General features: G+C 34.9%; 1 long non-coding RNA gene across 1 annotated transcript; it reads left to right on the forward strand.

Annotated features, from left to right (window-relative positions):
• Positions 1-5,109: 5,109 nt before the first annotated feature.
• On the forward strand, positions 5,110-7,147 carry LOC128641736 (uncharacterized). The gene is made up of 2 exons (XR_008399583.1): positions 5,110-5,219; positions 5,736-7,147. It is a non-coding gene; the product is annotated as an uncharacterized LOC128641736 (long non-coding RNA).
• The last annotated feature ends 299 nt before the right edge of the window (positions 7,148-7,446 follow it).

The raw sequence follows: 7,446 nt of genomic DNA on the forward strand, positions 1-7,446 counted from the left end.
ATTTTGCCAAAGGAAAGGAAGTTGCCTAATAATTATGCACACCTGATATAGGGTGTTGATGTCATTAGACCACACCCCTTCTCATTACAGAGATGCACATCACCTAATATGCTTAATTGGTAGTAGGCTTTCGAGCCTATACAGCTTGGAGTAAGACAACATGCATAAAGAGGATGATGTGGTCAAAATACTCATTTGCTTAATAATTCTGCACTCCCTGTATATATATATATATATATATATATATATATATATATATATATATATATATATATATGATATATATGGAAACAGCTCACTCACACAACACATAATTACTCATTATTACTTTGCATTGCATAAATGCTTTATAGATTCATTGCCCAGAGCTGCAAAGAAGATCCTGTATAATATAATAAAACTTTTAAAGTATATTGAAAACGTTATGTGGAGTAGTTTATCTATGTATGTATTTAAAGAACTGCTCCACATAACGTTTTCAATATATTTTAAAAGTTTTATTATATTATACAGGATCTTCTTTGCAGCTCTGGGCAATGAATCTTTAAAGCATTTATGCAATGCAAAGTAATAATGAGTAATTATGTGTTGTGTGACTGAGCTGTTTCCATATATATATATATATATATATATATATATATGTATATATATATATATATATAGTATATATATATATATATATATAAAATATATGAACAGTGAATATGTGGAAATTGTCACTAGTACATGGTGTGTGTATTTACTAGTAACAGTTGACTGGTGTACATATTCTGCGACCCTTTCTGGTTACAAAATCCAATGACAGGCCGCTTGTTCATTGTGATTTTGTAACCAGTAACGTGCGCGTGCCACATTATTCTCATCAGCTGTTGGAAGTAGTTTGGGCCTATAGCGCATGCGCAGTGAGCGCCACAAACCTCCACCAGCTGATTATACCTCACCGGAAGTGACCGGAAATGACGAGGTATACACATTCCTACGCGGTAGTCGCTTTACTTTAGAACACCAGTGTTCTAAAGTTATGCGTCTACCTGTAGGAATGTGTATACTTCGTCACTTCCGTTGACGTATAATCAGCTGGTGGAGGTTTGTGGCGCTCAATGCGCATGCTCTAGATGCCCAAACTCCTTACAACAGCTGATGACAATACGAGGAATTATGTGGCACGCGCACGTTACTGGTTACAAAATCACAATGAACAAGCGGTCTGTCATTGGATTTTGTAACCAGAAAGGGTACTAAATACAGTCAACTTTTACTAGTTCAAGGCCTGAACTTTTACATACTTTATTACTTGTGTCAAACAGAATCCTTTTGTAATAAAATTGTTATTTCTGGCTTATAGTAGTTGAAATGTTGAGAAATGTTGATCTGCTATAACTTTATTTTAAGCTAGTATGCACTAGGGCTGTGAGATATGTTTGTAAAATCAATATTGTGAATTCTGACATGAAATATTGCGATTGTGTTTCTTCTTGAAGACACGATGAGTCCCCGGATAATCTTCATTACTTATGGGATATTCACTTACTGGTCAGCAGGAGAGGCAAAGAGCACCACAGCAGAGCAGTTAAATAGCTCCTCCCTTCCCTCCCACTCCAGTCATTCTCTTTGCCTACGTTAGTGATAGGAGCAGGTAAAGTGAGGTGTTAGTTTAGATTCTTCAATCAAGATTTTTTAATTTTATGAGTAGTGCCAGAGAGTGCTACTTTGTTCTGCGGTGTAGCCTGCGTAGTCCATATCAGTCTCTACAGTAGAGCTCTGGTGGTTTTTGAGCTATGGGAACTGGTCCGTGGACTCATCGTGTCTTTAAGAAGAAAAGAAAATTTATGCTTACCTGATAAATGTATTTCTTCTTAGACACAATGAGTACACGGCCCGCCCTGTCATTTTTAGACAGGATGTTTTTTATTGTAAACTTCATTCACCTCTGCACCTTGGCTTTTCCTTTCTCTTCCTAACTTTGGTCGAATGACTGGAGTGGGAGGGAAGGGAGGAGCTATTTAACAGCTCTGCTGTGGTGCTCTTTGCCTCTCCTGCTGACCAGGAAGTGAATATCCCATAATTAATGAAGATGATCTGTGGACTCATCGTGTCGAAGGATAATTTTTTTTTTTATCATGTAACAATAAATTTTCTCTTTTATAACAATAAAAAGAGTATGACAATAGTTCCAACATTTTTATAGTATTTATCTTTTCAAGAATTATATCACTCTTTGTTAATAATTATTAATATATGTCTTTCACCTTTCTGAAATCATTCTACCGGAGGAGAAAAATCTAAACTTATTCATGGAAGAAAAGAAGAAATTGATTGAGATGGTTGGACAGACAACAAGTGAAAATATCACTAACGCACAGGAAAAGCAGAAGAAGTCGTTTGAAAAAAAAGTTCAAAAGAAGTATAAGGCTTTAACTTATAGTGTTAGCGACGAGGTCCTTAAATATAACATGAGGAAGCGTGGTCGGAAAGGCGGACAAATCGAAAAGGACTTCTCCGGGCCTTATATCATAAAGGCGATGTGTGGCAAGACAGTCCAGTTATCTAATTTAGATGGGCTAACGCTGAAGACAAAGATAAGCATGAACCATATCAAGCCATTTATAAGGAGGAAGGATATTTCAGCCCCCAGGAAGGAAGGTCCTGTCCAGTCAATTAAATCGTTAGAGGAGATGAAGACCAGCTTATCCCCTATACAACAAAGGACCTCAGTGATCAATTTTGCCACATTAAATAAGGTAAACACTATGGAGATACAAAAAACACAACCTGGATGGCTTGCATACATTTGCATTGTATATAGATTGCTTTGTTCTGTTATCTCAGCCTATTTTTGTTATGTAGTATATTCATTTTTAAGTTATGATAAATGTAAATGATTAACATAAATCTTGGTTTTTAAGCCTTCAGCATCTTTACAGACGGAAAAAGCAGAAGACAGAGGTAGTAGTTATTGTGTTCTTCATTTACTAGTTGGACCACATTGGTCATTTGTTCGGCCGTGCCCTGTTGGTCTGGCCTTTTTTCTTTGTTGGCCATTCAGGCCCTTTATTTATACAATTTGACAGTGTTTGTCATCATGTTCTATACATTTCTTATTTCATTATCCTTACAAGGTTGCTATTATAACAAAGAAAGTACAGGTTGAGTTATCCCCTCATCACAAATGTCTTTGAACAAAACTCATTTTGATTTCTGAATCTTAAAATATAGAACATTTTTTTTACAGATTGCTTCAAATTGATTACCATTTATTTTATATAATTTTTAATTTTAAGATAAGCTTTACTCAACCTGTATTATCTTTGACTACTAACCATACAATAATATTGAAATGTACTAGTATTAATCTTTTATTATAATTTTACAGTTAAAATGCTGTGGACTAAAGAAGATGACGGCTCTGTGGCAGCAGTTGTGGGTCCATACAAGCTGTATGTTTCATCATTTCAGACGCTTCGTCGAACAGATTGGTTGGTTGATGAGGTAACAGATAACACTGTTGAAAATGTCTTAAAAACAAAGCTCTAAGGGTTATCTAACCAGTTGGCCATATATATATATATATATATATATATATGTGTGTGTGTGTGTGTGTGTACATATACTGTATATTCCTTTTTTAATTATACACATTTAAAAAACATTAATATACATGTACACATCTATAGACAGACATACATACACATGTACAAATATATAGACATACATACATATATTGCCTTCTTTATCGATGTATATGTATGTGTCTTTATGGTAACACCATTTCCCATCTTTTTTTTTCCTAAAAGGTGCAATCTCATATCTTTGTTCCATTACAATTTGTTAAATATATCGATTTTAAAAACATGTTATTCAATTTATATAAATCAGTGTAGCTGTAATTATGTTAAATATTTTTGAAAATATAACCACAGCTCTGAGATTGCATTAAAGATTGAAATGTAAAGCTAAATTTTACAAATAAAAATGCCAAAAAAAACATTACACTAGACTAGCGTAAAAACATTTTTGTCTCACTTGTAAACTATACCATTATTTTTTTTTGGTTATAAATGTATTAATAATTTTTTTTTTTTATAATGCAGGTGATTGATGCATATCTGTTCCATTTGATTTTAAAGCATCAGGCAAGTGTGACTTCTGTGTATGCTTGTGTTATGTTTGTTGTTTGTACATTTTACATTAGAACTTTTAATCTTTTTCTACAGGAACCCGTTTACCAATTTTCTTCGGTTATCTCGACGCCATTGTTTACTGGACAAACCCATAGGCTTGGAAAGGTTTGTCCCAAACCAATATTGATATGTGTGTTTGTATGTATGTATTTGTGTTTTTATGTGTGTGCGTATATATATATATATATATATATATATATATATATATATACTGTATATGTATGTATAGGTGTGTGTATATAGACTAACCATGTTTTCTAACTACTCTGCAGATGATGTTTCCAGCTGAAGATATCTGGATATGTCCGATTAACATCAGGGCTCACTGGATTATAGTGGTATTTTATAAAAAAAAAAAAAATCATGTATTGATCATGCACGCACTATTATAATTTCTTTATACTAGTTAATTATAAAGAAATTTAAATATAATCTATGAAAATGTACTTTAATTTTGCTCCAAATAGTACTCACTAAATTGATTTTATTTTGAAAAATATACTTTAGATTATCATGATGTCGGAGCAGGTGATCGTATTAATGGACCCGTTGGGAATTCGAAAAATCATATCATTCAATGTTGCATGAGAACTGTAGGTAAGCGTGCATAATTGAAAAAATGGAATGGAAACAAACAAATGTGCACCAGTTTCATATATTTTTTTTATATATATATATATATATATATATATATATAACCATAACTAGGCTCTTCTTGAGTATGAACTTACTGGAAGAAAAAGCATCTCAATATAATACATGGATAATGGAGCACAGCAACCAGCAGGATTCCAGTAGCTGCGGAGTTTTAATATTGATGGTAATCCTTTTTTTTTTTTAATTTTTTTTTTTTTGGGGGGTTGAACATTGTTTCAGCCATTAAAAATAAATTTCAAATACAGTTAAAAAAGTAAATTTTTATTTTACAGTTTGCAAAGGAGTTCCTGAGGACGAGGACAATCAGTGCGGTGAGGACCTCTGCAGAAGCGGTGAGGGATGCACGAATGGAAATCGCTAGCACTCTACTCCAGTATAAAGGTCAGTTATATCGCACCCTGGATGAAAGTTGTTTACGCACAAATTGTATTGGTAATCATAATGGACATATCTTCAATCATCAAAGTGCAAACGTGTGTATTATGAAAGCAATAAAAAATCAATCAAATTACAAATACTGTACTAAGTGACGAACATTTTACCATTTTTTATAATTGTTTTAATTGTAATAAATGTCAATTGAATTAAAAAGAGGTAACCTGCAAGATCAATTGGATAGTGTGAGGAAAGACCGTGCTCTTCGAATGAACTGCAACTCTCAGCACCTTGAGACCCTTACGTGTGAATAGCCGCGCTTTATAAGAACCAAATAGATAGATAAAGAGCTACTTGATGTTGAAAAGATGTTTGCTTATGTCTAGTACATGTTGAATTACAAGAGATTGTGTTTTGAGAAGTATAGGACAATAAGCAGTAACATCATCATGCATAATTCATTAATAAGAAAAAATATTCAATATTTTGATTTAATAATTTTTTCTTGTTTTAATTCCACAGGTATTAACTTTGATCTTGCTGGGGGAACTTCCGGGCTTGGTCGCACTATTCCACACTGCTCCAGCGTCTCACTTATTTTTCTTAATATATCTATCGAACAATCTATCTATGTACCTTACAAACAGATCTATAACCCACTAAAGAATCTCCACTAGATGGGACAAATATATTCAAGATAGCTACAATACTACAAGCACCCAGAGCCATTTGTGAGGTTGAGGCATTCACTAGACCCCTCGGCGAGGCACTATTTGGCCTTGTCGTTAAGCAGCAATTATTGCTGAATACACCTACCTTCTACCAGAAACTTGATAAACATGGCATACCTACTGGAGGAAGTCAAGATACTACTTGAGAATTACCAGCTCCAATTTACAGAATCTTTAAGTACTGCTTTGAACCCATCCAGTCCTGTTGATCCAGAAATAGCTCCGGACAAAATACCCCAGGATAATCAAGGTGATTGAGCTCCGTTTAGATGGATGCATAGCGACAGCTTGCTGAAGAACAAAACTCTGCCCTACACAGCAGAACTCAGTGATACAGAGGATACTACGGCTCAAGAACACAAGCAGGCAGCCAGAGATTACAAGCATTACGAGTTGATCCCCACACAATGGCCCGCTAAGGCTATAACATATATTACAGATGTGGTGACCTCTTCTTCATACTCAAGTCGCCATGCTACTGGAGTTTCACTTGGACTTTCACGTGCCACATATCATCCTCCGAGTTAGCACAGCCTGTGGAGCTTAACAACATGTACTTTTATGGAACCACAGATACCCTTGTTAAAGGTATACCTGAGACATAGTCTCATAGAGGCACAGATACCCTTGTTGTGGGTATACCTGGGATACAGCGACTGCAATCGCACTGGCGTTGGCTGAAAGCAGCATAAGGAACTTTACACATAGCTCTTACACATAGCTCCCTGAACTTTCCAAGCATATTGGTTATGCCAGAGGCGCTATCTCTGTTATGTTCTCATGTTATCTATTGTTGACCCTACCTCTTCTTAATATTTATAGTGAAGCCCGATGGGCTAATGTTTATAGCTTAGGATGTTTCCTTAAACAAGTTATTCTAATAGTGAGGGCTTGACCAAATTGATATATCTAACTATTAACGTAATGAAAATGGAAGAAAACTAGTTCACTTTTTATCGCCGTCTACGGCCGGGATGGTGGAGTTAACCGCTCTTGCATCACTATAACCTACTACACCATAAAGCAAAAGATATTGTTGAAATACTAGAATACCGACTATTGAAATGAGAACTTATGGCCTAATGCTGGTCAGGATCCACACAGAGGACCCCAGGGTTACATAGTATTTGTATCTACTGTTAAGTCTATAGCTTGTATTTAGTATTAGGCGCTCACATCTATTAAATTTACAAATAAAGATAACTTCTCCATTTCATCTATTTCTGCTTGTATTCTATCAGTATTGTAGTTTTTCCTAATGATCCTCTTTGGAAAGATTATTCTATAAACAAAAATGCTTTAATAATTTTTCACTAATTCTTCTTATTAAAAAATGAAATGCACCCATAAACATCCAGAGCAGCAATACACTACTGGGACGTATCTGAACACATCAGGTGAGCCAATGACAAGATGCATACGTGTTCAGGCAGTCACTAATCAACAGCGAGCTCCCAGCAGACTATATTTGCTCTTGAGCCTGCCCAGGCTATACTTTTTAT

This window comes from Bombina bombina, chromosome 1 (genome assembly GCF_027579735.1).
Source record: "Bombina bombina isolate aBomBom1 chromosome 1, aBomBom1.pri, whole genome shotgun sequence".
Lineage (NCBI taxonomy): Eukaryota > Metazoa > Chordata > Amphibia > Anura > Bombinatoridae > Bombina > Bombina bombina.